The sequence below is a fragment of the Pleurodeles waltl genome, chromosome 4_2, assembly GCF_031143425.1.
Source record: "Pleurodeles waltl isolate 20211129_DDA chromosome 4_2, aPleWal1.hap1.20221129, whole genome shotgun sequence".
Lineage (NCBI taxonomy): Eukaryota > Metazoa > Chordata > Amphibia > Caudata > Salamandridae > Pleurodeles > Pleurodeles waltl.
In genome coordinates, this window is record NC_090443.1 from 259,749,919 (window position 1) to 259,767,318 (window position 17,400).

Here is a 17,400-nt window from a genome sequence, read left to right on the forward strand (position 1 = left end):
TTCGTTTACCACTTGTCATGGTAAATAAAAAATAATAATTTTCAGTTGCGCTTTTCCCCAAGTAGAGAGCCAGGAAGCAAATGGCAACTGCCGTGCTCTCCTGGACATCAGAAAAATTAGGAAAAATAATTTGAGGGGTACACATGCAATGGAGGAGAACCAGGGGGGAAAGCAACGGAGAGAGGGAGATGAGGAAAAAATAAAGGATGGGAAAAACAGTACAAAATGGAGGGAGCACCACAGAGCATGAGGGGGCATCTGGCAGGGGAGAGTCATATGAGAGCCAGAGAGCTGCACATGAGGAAGAGAGCAACATGAAGAAGGGAGCTGTAAAACAGATGCATTTTCACAGAATGCTCAACAAAAAAAGAACAAAAAAATCCCTGAAAGTAAGTAATGAAGGACACAAGGAGGTACTGGAATGGTAGAAGTCAGCCAACCAGCTAAAGCTGTCTGGCCGGTGAGAGTGAGGGAGAGAGGAGAATGTGAAAGTAAGAGGTGAGATTGTGAAATTGAGAGATTAATAAGGTGTAGGGGAAGGATAGTGCAAGAGAAAGAGTGTGTGTGTGTGTGAGAGAGAGAGAGAGAGACAGAAAAAATCAACTAAAACAATTTGGCAGTAGAGCCCTAAATATACACGTAGGGCTTGATTCACAAAGTTACACTTCTGAGTCAGTTTAAACTTGAACACATTGTGGTAAGTTTACTACTTTTGGTATTCACAAGTGTAAACGTACTACAAAAGTGTAAGTTGCGTGTCTCCACTCCCAGAGAAAAGCATTTGGTTTACTCTTATGTGTTGTGTGGGTGATGTCCCTCCTTTAACCTCTTCGTAACCCTCCCTAATCCCATCCCTTTTAGTAGTGAGTCGCCCCTTCTCCCACCCACTTCCTTGTGCCCCTCCCCTATTTACTAATGAAATTTAAACTTACATGTGCAAAGGCTCATCAGTGGTTGGCACAGGACTTCGAAAACATATGTCTAAGTAAAACTTATATTTTGTAGTATGTTTTGTAGTACTACAAAATGTACTATAAGTACTACAAAGTGCAGCTTGTGAATCAGGCCCATAGAGAATAAAACGCTCAAAAACGTGCATTCCATCAAGAGAATCATTGCATTATTCATCTAGGTATTGTTTTAAGCACGCATTGATTTCTATATATATTCTTTCCAAAATTTGCCTAAAGTGTTACTGGAAACCTAAGATGCAGTACAAACCATTGCTTTCTATTTCAAAGAATACAAGGTAGTAACATAAAACAGGTCTGCTCTTGGGGCAGCTGTTACAAGAAAGACTAACACGTGTCTCTGTTAAAAAACTGATCCTCCATGGAAACTTCTTCACAGCACAAGGGCCATCTTGGGAGACGGCTGCTTAGGAATCTAAAACAGCGGAGAAGTTGTTCACTATTTTATCAACTATCGGTACAGTAGCGGGTCTGTGTGCTGATGGGACCCAGAAGGACAGCCCTCAGCGCTTTAAAAGACTGCATGAGGCTAATGTACACCATATTTGTGCAGAAATGCATTTTCGAAGTCTCCCAAACATGTTCACAGTTAGCAATAACCAGGGGCTAAACTCTACGATGAATAGATTAGGGTCCCAGAAAGTCAGTGGTAGCAGAAATGACATCACAGACTTTATAATCTGAATGGCATCAGTGGAAGAGATATCATATGACCTTTGCCACTGACTCTTATGAGGAAGCGATATCACTTACCATTAGCCTGACTGAGATCACAGTAATGGATATTACTGAAGTTCTACAAACCATGCTTTATTAACATAATAACACAACAAAAATGTCTATTTTAAATAGATATTTTAAGATTCTGACATTATCTTTGAAAGTGCTGAATTGTAATATAAGGCTTGCCCTAAATTGTGGTGAGTGAAGCAATGGACCCAGACCTCTTTCTTGGAGGAGTTTGAAAACGATGAGGTCAAATAATGCTTTTTAAATCGAAATGTTCACATATGTTTGCTAAAAATGAATGCGATCTGAAAGGCCACTCATTAAATATGCAAGTTCTTTCATGGTGTGCCAAGTGAATGACAGCTGACACCCTCCCACCAGGAATCGACCCCCCCTTTTTATAAATGCGCTACTGATGCCCCTATGTGTCAAAAAGTTCTTGCATTGTGCCACAGCCAACATTTGCTTTAGGGTGCACCCCATATGCCATGGGTTCCCCTTATGCTGGAAAATACATACAATAGCCCTCATTACAACCCTGGCGGTAAATGCCGCCTACCGCCGTGCTGACAGCCGCCAACATACCGTGACCGCGGCGGTATTCCACTACAGGTATTATGACCCACACTGAGAAATTCGCCACTACACAGACACCCACACAAGTCTGCCACACCAAAGGTCAGTGATAAACTGGCGATAGCAAAAGCCACACCGCTACGCCAACAGGAATACGCCCACAGTATCACTACCCATGAATCACTGCAGCGGTCTTTCAACCGTGGCAAAACATTGGCGGTACACACCGCCTCGCTCATAATACACACACACTTACAAAACTACACCACATTAGACAATTCAAACTACACACACCTGACACACATTCACACCTCACACCCACACACCCACAACACTATAAAACACCCACCCACAACCCTTTACAGCAAAAAAAAAAGATAGCAAACAGAGAGAGACAAGCCAGGAGCACCCACTAAATCAGAGGTACAATACATCATCACCCCTACACCATCCACGCACCTCACAACACAACACCCCACACATCACCCCACACATTCCCACACATACAACTCACACCACATCCATGGCACCCCAAAGACACCCCAGGTTTGGAAAGGAGCAGCTAAGGGTCATGGTGGAGGAAACCATCCGGGTACATGGAAGATGGAGCGAGGGCGGAGAATCGTCGTCAGGGTCAACGTCGTGGGACAGCACCCCAGAACAAGGGATGACATCAGGAAGAGGTGGAACGACCTAATGGGGAAGGTGCGTTCCATGGTTGCAAGACACCAGGTAGCCATACAGAGGACTGGCGGTAGACCCCCTCAACTAACAACATGGGAGGAGCAAGTCTTGGCAATAATGCATCCTGAGGGCCTGGCAGGAGTACCATGAGGACTGGACTCTGGTAAGTCAAATCTTTATACCCCCACCCTACCTGCATGCCATCACAAACTCCTACCCCTACCCTCACCCCATCACTCCACCACCTCACATATAATCCACTATCACAACCCACCCATCCCAAAACCAAGCCCTGCATATAACACCAATCCATGGACCCCCATCACAGACCTGCATGGACATGGACACCCATCACCGCAGCATGCCCATTAGAGAGAATCACCTAGCCCACAAAATCACCACGCACACATGGCAAAGCTGACAGGACAATCACAACCATACAGGGAAACACACCCATGCACAAGATGGCACACGCAGATACAATAACACTGCATTTGCATCCCACAGGACCCCTACTCAATGTCACAGGAGAGGTGGTGCCAGCAACATCCAGTCCCCCCCAGAGGAGGACCTCAGTGATGACAGCAGCTCTGCACGCCTGGATCACAATGACCAACCTGGCCCATCAGGGACAGTCGGTTACCCTGCCACACTCCGATACACCACAGAGCCTCCCTCTCAGGAAACACAAGCACAGCACCCACCCAGTGGGCCCATGCCACTGTCCCCAGAACACGTCAATCAGCAGTGTGTCTGTGTGTGACCACTACAGGGACCCCAGGCAAACCCACAAACACAGAACAATCAGGGACCTGGGGTCAGTGGCAGTGGGCACACGATTCAGGGGACAGAGGCACAGCACAACAGGGAAACTGGGAGGACTGCTATGCGACATGGGGAGGACAGGCCCAGGGAACCGACTCTTCACGAGGCACTCACCAACATCCTAGGAGCATACCACAATTCCCAGGAGACCATGGACCAGATATTGAACAAGTTGCAGGAGACCCAGTGGCTGCAGGAGGGACAGTACCTGGGGTTCAGGGAGGACCTCAAAAACATTTACACCATCCTGATCACCATTGCAGGGGTGCTAGCTGACATGGGCAAGACCATGAGGGAGGCAGTGACACACCAACGGGCCCCTAACACTAGCCACACTGAAGAACAGCCCTCCACCTCCACCGGCGCTAGTGGACAGAAGCCCCGCCACAGGAACAACAGGCCACCAGAACCCCACCCCCTGCAGAAGGAGAACCACCCTGCAAACGGTCCCTACAATCCAGGCAGAAGCCAGGGAACATTGCCAAGACCCCTGCCAGGAAATAGGATTCTCCTGATTGTCACCCTTCTGTCCCACTCTGTCACCCTGTCCACCTTGAACTGCCATTACTCCCTTTCCTATGCCCCATTGGACAATGCACCTGTGATACCAAGAGACTGGACTCTACCCTGGACTTTCCTCCACCATCACCCAGCCCATTGCACATCCCCCTCTACTTATGAGCACTTGAATAAACACCCTTGGAACAAATACAAATCTGGAGTCTGTCCAATGATTCAAATATGTATTAGTTCAACATTAAGAAAGCATTGCAAGTCATATGTACAGTTAAATATACTTTTGAATGACCTTTGGTGGGCAGCACTACACATAGCAGGAGGCAGAGTTGGACACAGATATCTGAAAATAGAGATGCCAAAGGGTACAGTAAGTGGTCATAGACATAGGGAAATGAGGCTGCCATGTACAATGTCCAACAGCAAACTGAAATTTTAAGTGAAGTTACAGTGTCTTACCTATGTGTCACTGGAAGTACTGCTGAATTATATTACTTCTGTTGTCAACCTCTGCCTCCTCTTCCTCACTGTCCACAGGCTCCATCACTGCCACAGGACCATCTCCAGGCTCATCTTCCTACAGAAAAAGCACCTGGCGTCTCAAGGCCAGGTTGTGCAACATGCAACATGCAACAATGATCTGGCACACCTTCTTGGGTGAGTGGTACAGGGATCCACCTGTCAGATTGAGGCACCGAAACCTGGCCTTCAGGAGGCCGAAGGTCCTTTCACTAATCAATTTCAATTGTACGCCCATGTGCCTCATTGTAACGTTCCTCTGCCCTTGTCCTGGCATTCCTCACTGGGGTCAGTAGCCATGACAGGTTGGTGTACCCAGAGTCACCTGCAAATGTCGAGGGACAACTGTTAGACACACACTAACTCTTAGGGACAACCCAAGACAACTATTCACAGGATAAAGGGTCCTTGTCCTCACCTATTAGCCACACACAGTGCCTCTGGAGTTGCCCCATCACATAAGGGATGCTGCTATTCCTCAGAATGTAAGCGTCATGCACTGATCCAGGAAACTTGGCATTCACATTGGAGATGTACTTGTCGGCCAAACACACCATCAGCACATTCATCGAATGGTAGCTCTTCCGGTTTCTGTACACCTGTTCACTCCTGCGGGGGGTACCAAGGCCACATGTGTCCCATCAATGGCACCTATGATGTTGGGGATATGTCCCAGGGCATAGAAGTCACCTTTCACTGTAGGCAAATCCTCCACCTGAGGGAACACGATGTAGCTGCGCATGTGTTTCAGCAGGGCAGACAACACTCTGGACAACACGTTTGAGAACATAGGCTGGGACATCCCTGATGCAATGGCCACTGTAGTTTGAAAAGACCCACTTGCCAGGAAATGGAGAACTGACAGGACCTGCACTAGAGGGGGGATCCCTGTGGGATGGGGGATTGCTGACATCAGGTCTGGCTCCAGCTGGGCACACAGTTCCAGGATTGTTGCACGATCAATTCTGTAGGTGACTATTACGTGTCTCTCTTCCATTGTCGACAGGTCTACCAGTGGTCTGTACACCGGAGGATACCGCCATCTCATCACCTGCCCCAGCGGACGTGCCCTATGGACGTGAACAGCGAGCAGAGAGTCAGCCAACAGTGAGGTATTACAAAAAGTCATTAGCAGACATTTGTCAATCTGCAATGTGTCTGTTACTGTGTGTATGCAAGGCCTAGATAGGTGTGACACAGTTATTATTAATGCCATGTGGCACCCTGAAATGGCGGCTGCCTGACCTGTAAGGTGGGACAAGGGGATATGATGTAACTGCGCTGGCATTCTACACCGTCGCAGTAGGCGGTCGAAGACCGCAGTGCAATCCTGCATTGGTTAACATTGGACCCTATGGGTCTGAGGAGACAATGATGATGTACGCCGGCGGTGACAGTACGCACCGCCGCGGACGTGACTGCCATTTTCTGTCTGTTCACTCACTTGATACCTGACCTTCGACAGGAGAGAACCTACACTGCAAGTGCTGCTGTGACCTCAGTCTGGAAGCGACAATGGCTCTTGTTTCTGGAGAAAGGGCCCCTGCCTTCACTTCGGAGGAGTTGGAGAAGTTAGTGGATGGGGTCCTCCCCAGTACACGCTACTCTACGGTCCTCCAGACAAACAGGTGAGCACAATGTGAGCATACTGCATGGGCAATGCCTGTTTGGAGTGTTGTGGATGGAAGATACATGGGGGGGACTGAGCCCTGCATGAGCGGACGGTGAGTGCCACAGAGGCCGCCGCCAGCCACGATGCCACAGAGGCCACCACAAGCACCGCCGCCACAGAGCCCGCTGCCAGCACCGATGCCACAGAGGCCGCTGCCAGCACCGCCGCCACAGAGCCCGCCGCCAGCACCACCGGTACAGAGCCCGCCTCCAGCACCGATGCCACAGAGGCCGCCCCCAGCACTGCCACGACTGACCCCGCCGCAAGCACCGCCAGCGGGCCCGTGACATCCTGAGCCTGTGGCACCACCGCAGACATGGCTGCCATCCCCAGCGGTCAGTCGTCCGAGGCTGGTGGTCAGTTCCAGGAGCCTGGCCAGCTTCGATGATGCACGACTTTCAGTGGACAAAGGCATCCACTACCTCAGTCCCTGGCAAGATGAAGCACTCTGGGCACAAAGCCGCCTCCAGAACCAGTGGAGAAAGGCATCCACTACCTCAGTCCTTGGCAGGATGAAGCACTCTGGGCACAATGCCCCCCTCCAGAACCAGTGGAGAAAGGCATCCACTACCTCAGTCCTTGGCAGGATGAAGCACTCTGGGCACAATGCCCCCTCCAGAACCAGTGGAGAAAGACATCCACTACCTCAGTCCTTGGCAGGATGAAGCATTCTGGGCACAAAGCCCCCTCCAGAACCAGTGGAGAAAGGCATCCACTACCTCAGTCCTTGGCAGGATGAAGCACTCTGGGCACAATGCCCCCTTTAGAACCAGTGAAGACTGTTATCCACTTGAGAGACTGTGGCATTGCACTCCCCAGGTTAAAGCAGTGGGCAACCCACCCACTGGAGAGACTTGAGAAACTGTGGCTGTGCATTCCCCAGGATAAAGCAGTGGGCAAACCACCCACTGGAGAGACTTGAGAGACTGTGGCTTTGCACTCCCCAGGATACATCAATGGGCATGGAGCCCCCTCGTGCAGCAGTGGCGTCGTGCATTCATTAGGCTGAGGCTCCCCCTGAGGTGCCTGTTTCATTTCGATCTGATGCCCCTTCAGTGTTCTCTCCATTTGAAGTCTGGTGTCAAGTGTGGGCCTCGCCCATGCGTTTTGGGACTCTGATCCACGGACGGTATTTGAGTAATATCCGGACTTGTGTAGTTGGTGTACACATTTGTATTTACTGAATTTTGAAATTTCACAATCTGATTTTTGTTGATTACATTTGTTCACATCAATTCCTTTTGTCCTTGCGTTATTGAAGGGGGGTATATGTAATGTTGCTGCATGTATTTGTGAGTATGGTGTTGTGGGTGGGGGTGGGGGTGGGGGGTTGCGTGTTGCGTGTGTGTGTGTCACTCTCTTTTCCCTCCCCACTCCCCTGTGTTGTAGGTGCAGTACTCACCGTGGTCGTCGCTGCCGTCTTTGGTGCTCCTTATAGAGGAGCAGGAATACCATCGCAGGGAGTATCTGGAGTTCTGGCTCCATGGCATCCTGGTTCCTCATGGGGTGTGGAGAGGTGAGTGTTTTCCCTTCCAAGTCCTGTTTCTGCCGTGTTTTTGATGTGTTGGTTCTGCCCCAGAAAAGTTGGCGAATTGCTGGGTTGTGATAGAGTGGGCGATACTTCCGCCTGTCTGTTGTTTGTACCGCCGTGGCGGTCAGAGTGTTAAAGTGGCTGTCTATGTTGGTGGTTTCCGCCATGGTCGTGATTCCATTTTTTTCCCGCCAGCCTGTTGGCGGTATTACCGCCGCTTTACCACCGACCGCCAGGGTTGTAATGAGGGCCTACATCTCCTAACAAGCATCTTGAGTGAAAGAAGAAACACACAAAAGAGTGTTTTTTAACCTGTCCCTTTTCAATTGCATTTATGAAATAAACCACATTTGTTTATCTTTGCAGTATTAAGCACACACTCGCTATGTGGGAGGATAAATAAGAATGAACTGAAGCTTGGTTTAATGGAAACCATTCCAGATGCTTTAAAAGTAAAGTGACAGCAATTTGTGGTTTTAAGCAGGGAAACGGTTTTGTATGATGATGCAGGAGTTCCTTTGGATTCATTGAAATCCGTACTCACATCATCGTCATGTGAGGGGAGAATGTTCGTTGAGTGGTCCAGCCTCTTTGATTTCCAACTAGACAGAACGATAGAGGCCAGGATTGCATCAGAGTTATTTATGCCTATGGACTCCGTCCAAATTGTGTGGGGGTAGACAACAGCTTGGCTGTCTTGATGATCAAAGATGCCCACCCTGAGTGAAGACCATGAGCCTCTAAGGCTGCTAGGTAGAAAAATATCCTCATTTTGACTACCATGGCACTTTAAATACAGCAACTGATTCATATGACATAGATGTTGTGAGAAAACTACCCAACAAGGAATCAAAGAAATAAGTAAGTACATTAACTAAGAGGAAATTAGAAACAGATAAGGGTTGGGAAGAAGGGTAAGGCTCAGTGAAGAGAGGGAAATGAAATATTGGAAACTTCTAGGCGCCCCTTTGGGAGTGTTAAACAAAAGACATACACATTTAAAAAGAATAAAGCAAAAAAACATTGTTGCACATTGAGACACTTCCCCTTCCCTTGCAAGTCATCAGGTGCACTCTGAGTCATTTACCATTGTTATTTTTCTTGCCTTGTTTATGTGGTTGAGAAAATAAGGTTCACCAATAGTAAAACAGATAATCTATAAAAGTGGTCCCTTTGTCAGGAAGATTATGAATCTTGCCATATACTGCAAGTTATTAATATAGGTCATGGGTTTGGGAGGGTGCTTATCCCTTACGTTGGTTCCATAATTGCATTCTTTGAGATATTTTATTTTTGTTGCAGAAGAGAGAAGATGTTCACAAATATCTAGTGATCACAAACAATATTCGGTGTGCATAACAGAGTGTCTGGTTTTACTACTGTATCCGTTTATTCCATTCATTGAGGCTACATTATGTATTGCATATTGGGTTGTACTGTGTACATTTTATGACAGGACTTACCATTTAAACTGTAAATATATTCTGTGTTAGTTTTTTTATAACTGTTATAACCACAACTCTCGGTGCACATTGATTCATTATTGCATCTATGATAATTGTGTCACACTGTTCCTGGACTCACCACACACTGCCTCCTTTGAACAAAGGCTTAATTTCTTATCAACATTGACCTTAAGTCAAGAAGCCTCAGTCAAGCACACTTTCCACCACAGACCAAGTACATGGGGGCATATTTATACTCCGTTTGCGCCGAATTAGCGTTGTTTTTTTCGACGCAAATTCGGCGCAAAACTAACGCCATATTTATACTTTGGCGCTAGACGCGTCTAGCGCCAAAGTATGAGTAAAGAGCGTCATTTTTTACCGTGAACGCCTTCCTTGCGTTAATGAGATGCAAGGTAGGCGTTCCCGTCCAAAAAAATGACTGCGACGCAAATGCGTCGTATTTATACTCCCGGGCAAAAATCACGCCCGGGAGTTGGCGGGGCAGAAAACCCCGCATTTGCGCCACTTTTTAACGCCTGGGTCAGGGCAGGCGTTAAGGGACCTGTGGGCTCAAAATGAGCCCACAGCTGCCCTCCCATGCCCCCAGGGCCCCCCCTGCCACCCTTGCCCACCCCAGGAGGACACCCAAGGATGGAGGGACCCACCCCAGGGACATTCAGGTAAGTTCAGGTAAGTATAAATATTTTTTTTTTAAATATTTTTTGTGGCATAGGGGGGCCTGATTTGTGCCCCCCTACATGCCTCAATGCCCAATGACCATGCCCAGGGGACATAAGTCCCCTGGGCATGGCCATTGGGCAAGGGGGCATGACTCCTGTCTTTACTAAGACAGGAGTCATGTAAATGGCGTCTGGGCGTCGTTAAAAATGGCGCAAATCAGGTGGAGGCGATTTTTTGCGTCAACCTGACTTGCACCATTTTTAAGACGCCCTAGCGCCATTTTTCCCTACGCCGGCGCTGCCTGGTGTACGTGGTTTTTTTCCACGCACACCAGGCAGCGCCGGTCTGCTTGCGCCGGCTAACGCCATTCAATAAATACGGCGCCCGCATGGCGCTTCAGAATGGCGTTAGCCGGCGCAAAATTTTTTGACGCTAAACTGCGTTAGCGCAGTTTAGCGTCAAAAAGTATAAATACGGGCCATGGTTTCCTAGTTACCAAGAACGCTTAGAATTGTAATCTTTTAAGTACTTGCTTACCTCTTTAGCTACAGGTCCTGGTGAAAAAGGTTACCAGTAGAACAGACAGATGTGTGTGTATAAGTATGTGTGTATTTGTGAATGTATGTTTGAATGTTTGTGGTATTTCTGTAGTACAAACTTAATTAAAAGGCATCAGAGTGCTGTACTTGGTCAAAGACAACTATAACGTTTGAGAGCAGAGTAGCTGGTTGGTGGACTGTTAATGCATTCTGATGTAGTGTATTTTAAAGAAGCACTCATTTTCAAGTCTTTTCTAAATTGGGGTTGGTCCTGACGGATCCCGCGATGTCGTTCCAGATCCTTGGAGCATAGATGTAAAAAGGCATGCTGCCTCGTTTTTAATTTTTTACACTTTGTAAACCGATATGTAGAGAAACCTCAAAGATGGGGAGTTTGCCAGCATGATAAGCAGGGGTGCTGGTCATGATGGCTTTGTAAAAGATGGAGCTGGTTTTAAAGATGGTGTGGGCCTGCAAGAAGAGCCAATGGAGTTCTCTCAGGATGGAAATGATGTGATCACATTTCTTGAGGCCCTTGGTTGAGATGTGCTATTAAGGGGTGCCACCTTCCAAGGCGCCCCTGAAAAAGTGAGTCAACACTCAAATTTACTGCCATAATAAGGGTGCTCATAAACACAGTTTATCAAATTTCACAGATAAGCATGCTTAACAGAACCAAAAGGGACACATTTGCAGTGAACTCATGTAGAGCAGCAACAAAAGGTGCTGTGCTGCATTGTGTGAAAGGGAACAGCAGGTCCGCTCCATATCTGCTAAGGCGCCCTTTAGGCAGCAATTCTCCAACGCACAATATTGCAAGGGTGCCTTTTGTATGTCAAGTATAGGTTTGGTACTGAAAGGTTACTCTTCCAGATCAAAATATTATGCTTTGGCATAGTTTAACACGTCTACATTTTGTAGTCATGCTGTACAAGTATAGCAGACACACAAAAGTATAAAGTTTTGACAAAAGTTAAGTTTTCTCCAATTTTACACCTCTCTCGAGGAGGTGTCAGTTTTGGGCGCAAATCCCTGTTTACCGATGTTAGAAGATCTTATTTTTTGTTTTTAACCCCACGGGTGGTAGTGTGTACCACCTATGCTATTTCCCCTTGCTGCAAAATAGCTCAGGGTGGTACTCTGCATTACTTTGGGCCTACTTTCCAGCTCAAAATGTTTTTTTTTTGCCACCAAACATACAGGAAGTAAGCACATAAGAATGTAGAAAAATAGCCAGAGGTTAAGAGAGATGGGTAAGGTAGAAGAAGTGAGGTGAAAGGAGAGGTAGAGGAAAAATATATCTCACCCAGGACCCCATAAATCCTTAAAATGACATTGCGTTACCTCCATCCGGCTGCAAGAGTAAAAGGGATTAAGCAACAGCTCTAGAATGGTTATCGGGAAGAAGCGTTCTTACTTTCGTTAGACGAGAGATAGTACGAAGGTGTGTTTACATTTGTATGTGCATGCATGTGTGCGTGCACACAGGTCCCGTATGTGTATGTTGCTAGTAGGATTGTGTCTTAGTTCCTGGATATTATCTTCACAAAGTGAAAGACATAGCTGAGCACAAAGGAAGTTGTGGAAGCTTGGATAAGGCAAGTGCGTGCTCATAAGATGCTTTCAGTTGATCAGAAATGTGCAACTATCAGAATGTTCTTCCTGTAGATAAGAAAGTTCTTACACGAATAACATTTAGCTGGGTGCACACGTATACTGTGAATCTAGTAAGAGCACTGTGCTAACATTTTGCAGTATGTTGTAAACTACTGGCAAGCTACTATTTTGACACTTAAGATAAAAAACACGAAAAACCGGTCCCTTGGTAGCTGATTGAGCTCAGATAGTGAAGAAATATCCTGCGTTCTGACACTGCAAGGGGGAGAACCTCTCTGAGTTAAGTATAGTTAACTGAAGACCAGTATTGTCAGATTCCACAGGTTAACAAGGCTAGACTAATTGGCAGAGCACCAATGTGCTCGTTTACGTGGATTTATACTGAGGATGTACTATATTGTACTCTGAGCTAAATATAAAATATACTAATTTGCTAGAAACTTTGGGATGGCCGATGAAATGCATTAAAGAGAAGTTGGTTTACTACAGGTTCTGTATAAATCTGATTATGCGCCTGAGAATGAGAGTGCATACTAGATTAAAGATGTCTGAAAGATTGTGATGAAACGTTGTAGCAAACTACGACTACAAAGCAGTAGTAGAGGGGTTGAAAGAGACTTTGATGAGGACTTAGCTTGAGTGTGGACTATCATCTGCCTCAGAGGAGGGTGTTATTGGAAAATCCACTGCTTTCTGTATGAACTTCTAAAATTAGAGGACAATATACTAGTGGGTTATCTCAAACATACTGCGCCTAATGCGAAGGTGTAGGAAAGTACCATCTTGCCTGGCATATTACCCCCATTTTTACTGTATGTACGTTTGTTTTTGCCTATGTGTCTCTGGGATCCTGTTAGTCAGGACCCCAGTGCTCATAAAGTATGCCCTGTATGTGTTCCCTGTGGAGTGCCTAACTGTATCACTGAGGCTCTGCTAACCAGAACCTCAGTGTTTATGCTCTCTCTGCTTTTAGAATTCTCACTGCAGGCTAGTGGCTAATTTTACCAATTCTCATTGGCACACTTGAACACTCTTATAATTCCCTTCTATGTGGTACCTAGGTACCCAGGGTATTGGGGTTCCAGGAGATCCCTGTGGGCTGTGGCATTTCTTTTGCCACCCATAGGGATCTCAGACAATTCTTACATAGGACTGCCACTGCAGCCTGAGTGAAATAACGTCCACGTTATTTCAGAGCCATTTTACACTGCACTTAAGTAACTTATAAGTCACCTATATGTCTAACCCTCAATTGGTGAAGGTTAGGTGCAAAGTTAATTAGTGTGTGGGAACCCTGGCACTAGCCAAGGTGCCCCCACATTGTTCAGGGCAAATTCCCCGGACTTTGTGAGTTCGGGGACACCATTACACGCGTGCACTACATATAGGTCACTACCTATAAGTAGCATCACAATGGTAACTCCGAACATGGCCATGTAACATGTCTAGGATCATGCATCGTTGGGTCTCCAGCATAGAGCCCGGGTACTGCCAACATAACTTTCCGGGGTCTCCACTGTACCTACTGCTGCTGCCAACCCCTCAGACAAGTTTCTGCCACCCTGGGCAGTCTGGTCCCAGGAAGGCAGAACAAAGGATTTCCTCTGAGAGAGGGTGTTACACCCTCTCCCTTTGGAAATAGGTGTGAAGGGGTTGGGAGGAGTAACCTCTCCTGGCTTCCGGAAATGATTTGAAGGGCACAGATGGTGCCCTCCTTGCATAAGCCAGTCTACACTGGTTCAGCGATTCCCCCCAGACCTGCTCTGGCACGAAACTGGACAAAGGAAAGGGGAGTAACCACTCCCCTGACCAGCACCTCCCAGGGGAGGTGCCCAGAGCTCCTCCAGCGTGTCCCAGACCTCTGCCATCTTGGATGCAGAGGTGTGAGGGCAAAATGGACAGCTCTGAGTGGCCGGTGCCAGCAGGTGACGTCAGAGACCCCTCCTGATAGATGCTTACCTTTCTCAGTAGCCAATCCTCCTCTGTGGGCCATTTAGGGTCTCTCCTGTGGGTATCTCACCAAATAACGAATGAAGAACTCACCAGAGTTCCTCTGCACTTCCCTCTTCGACTTCTGCCAAGGATCGACCGCTGACTGCTCCAGGACGCTTGAATAACCTCAACAAAGTAGCAAGAAGACTACCAGCAACATTGTAGCTCCTCATCCTGCCGGCTTTCTCGACTGTTTCCTGGTGGTGCATGCTCTGAGGGCTGTCTGCCTTCACCCTGCACTGGAAGCCAAGAAGAAATCTCCCATGGGTTGACGGAATCTTCCCCCTGCCAACGCAGGCACCAAACGTCTGCATCACAGGTCCTCTGGGTCCCGTCTCATCCTGACGAGCATGGTCCCTGGAACACAAGAGCTGCGTCCAAGTGTTTTTGACAGTCCAGTGGCCCTTGTGTCCAAATTTGGTGGAGGTAAGTCCTTGCCTCCCCACGCCAGACAGTAACCCTGTGCACTGCGTGAACTGCAGCTGCTCAGGCTTCTGTGCACTTTTGCAAGACTTCCTTCATGCACAGCCTAGCCCAGGCCCCCAGCACTCCGTCCTGCATTTCCCAACTTGCTGAGTTGGACTCCGACGTAGCGGGAACCTCTTTTGGGACTCTGAGTTGACCGTTGTCCTCAGATCTTCTAAGTGCCTGTTCAGGTGCTTCTGCGGGTGCTGCCTGCTTCTGCGTGGGCTCTCTGTGTTGCTGGGCTCCCCTTCTGTCTCCTCCTCCAAGGGGCTACCTCCTGATCCTTCCTGGGCCCTGGCAGCACCCAAAATCCTCAATGCGACTCTTGCAGCTAGCAAGGCTTCTTTGCGGTCTTTCTGCGTGGAAACAACTCTGCATCCTCCAGCACGCCGTGGGACATCTTCTGACCAAAGGAGAAGTTTGTGGCGCCTTCCGCTGTTCAGAATCTTCAGCTTCTTCCATCCAAAGGCAGCCCTTCTGCACCTTCATATGGGGTTTAGTGGGCTCCTGCCCCACCTGGACACTTGCGTGACTCTTGGACTTGGTCCCCTTCCTTTACAGGTCCTCAGGTCCAGGAATCTGTCTTCAGTGTTTTACAGTCAGTTGTTGTCCTTGCAGAATCCCCTATCTCGACTTTACTGTCTTTCTGGGGTAGTAGGGTAACTTTTCTCCTACTTTTGGGGTCTTGGGGTGGGGTATCTTGGATACCCTTAGTGTTGTCTTACACTCCCTGCGACTCTCTACACACTATACTATGCCTGGGGTCCATTCGTGGTTTGCATTCCACTTTTGGAGTATATGGTTTGTGTTGCCCCTAGGCCTATTTCTCCCTTTTGCATTCTATTGTGTTCTACATTGTTTGCACTACTTTTCTAACTGTTATTTACCTGATTTTGGTTTGTGTCTATATATTTTGAGTATATTACTTACCTCCTAAGGGCGTATATCCTCTGAGATACTTTTGGCAGATTGTCACCAAAATAAAGTACCTTTATTTTTAGTAACTCTGAGTATTGTGTTTTCTTATGATATAGTCCTACATGATATAAGTGCTATAGCAGGAGCTTTGCATGTCTCCTAGTTCAGCCTAAGCTGCTCTGCTATAGCTATCTCTATCAGCCTAAGCTGCTAGAACACCTCTAATCTACTAATAAGGGATAACTGGACTTGGCACAAAGTGTAAGTACCACAAGATACCCACTATAAGCTAGGCCAGCCTCCTACAGAAGGTAATTTCATACATGTATCTTCCTCCAATTTTACCATTAATCTTAATATCCTGTTGTGCTTTGAGAAAACACCGGAAATGCACCATGTATCAATATTTTGCGACAATGGTACTATTTGCCTCATTGTCTTGTAGAACTTCAATCATACAAGCAACTCTGGCAACTGCAACTGCATTAGTGGCTGTAAATATTAGATAGCCAGACCTCCCTTGGACAGTGAAGCAGAGTTTCGTTTACCATTAGTGGCAGGTGAATAGCCTCCAAACCCACCTCTAAATCAGTTCTTGTGCTGTGTAAAGCATTAGCCAGTTGGCCCTTCAAAGGCACATTCCAGTGGTCCTTATACCTACTGTATTTCATCAAAGATAGTCTAAGAATTCCTCTATTTAAACTCTTGATCTAGCATTGGTTAAAATTACAAATGTCAGGAAGTGCCAGCAAAATAATACCCTCGTTGTGAGATACTTATAATTCCAGATGTGGGGAAACTACCAGCTACGATATTTCCACACAATTACAAGATGTTAGGAAGGGACTAAAAAACAGCTGCATAAATTAAACTTTGCATACCAATTTTGGCTTTCTTCCCACATTTTAGCCACTTTTCTGCAGACAAATTGTGCCACATCCAGGTGATGTGAGTTTGGAGAAAACCCCAAAGGAATTACTGCAAAACCCATAGTCTCAAATCATGAGAAAACAGTACTTTCCGGACAAATCAGGACTTCAATGAAGTTCAGAAAGCGGACCTGAAAGTCAACACATTAATGTATGCATCACTTGGCTCTAGCTCTTCCATGAAGCCATATAACAACATCTCTCCATCACAAAGCCAATAGGTGAGAAACAGCCATTTTAAATGGTCATAGGCAATTTAGCAAATCAGTCTCCAGAATACGATATGGCATACATCTTGTGAGTCAGTGTATGTGAGATTACATGCAACAACAGAATCAACAGAATTAAAACAAACACATCTACTGAATAACTGTCGAAGCTCTTGTCAGGTCCACAGGCAAGGTATCAAAATCTGCACTAGGGGCGTTCTTCATGGGCTGGTTTGCATCACTCTAGTACCACGCAATGTGGTGCAAGAGCGATGCAAGAGTGACGCAAATCTTAAGTGAGATTTATGAAGCCACACAAGTCACACTTGCGAGGCCTACATGGCTCCATAAATCTTGAGTAACACAGTACAAATCTCTGCACTACATTACTGTGTGCTAGGAAGACAATTCCATGGGTGTTGCATGGGTTTTCCCACACAACATCCATGGATTTGGATGTATTCCCAGATTTAAAAGAACTTGTAGACCAGGAAATGCTCCTATAAGAAACACCCTCACCAGGAGAGGCATAACGAGGAGAAATATTTGTATTTCTTCTAGTTGTTTCCTCTTACTATG